Source organism: Carlito syrichta, unplaced genomic scaffold, assembly GCF_000164805.1.
Source record: "Carlito syrichta isolate Samal-C Ts95f unplaced genomic scaffold, Tarsius_syrichta-2.0.1 Scaffold62909, whole genome shotgun sequence".
Classification (NCBI taxonomy): Eukaryota; Metazoa; Chordata; class Mammalia; order Primates; family Tarsiidae; genus Carlito; species Carlito syrichta.
This window is the reverse complement of record NW_007007005.1, coordinates 1,012-1,278: the sequence shown is the minus strand read 5'-3', so window position 1 is coordinate 1,278 and position 267 is coordinate 1,012.

The following is a 267-nucleotide window of genomic DNA, read 5'->3' as shown; positions in this document are numbered from 1 at the left end:
AAAAAAAAAAAAAAAAAAAAAAAAATGGCATGGCCCTCATGTCCCACCCTCTCTATTCACCCAATCTCGACCTGAGTGGCTTTTTTTTTGTTTCCCTGGATGAAAAATGTCCTCAAAGAGAAACATGTTGCCAATGTAGAGGAGGTGAAATAAACAATGGGCAGAAGCACGAAAAGGCATCAAGATTGACAAGTTCAAAAACTATTTTGAGCAGTGGAAAAAGCATCTAGGCAGGTGTATTGCATTAAATGGAGAGGACTTTGAAGG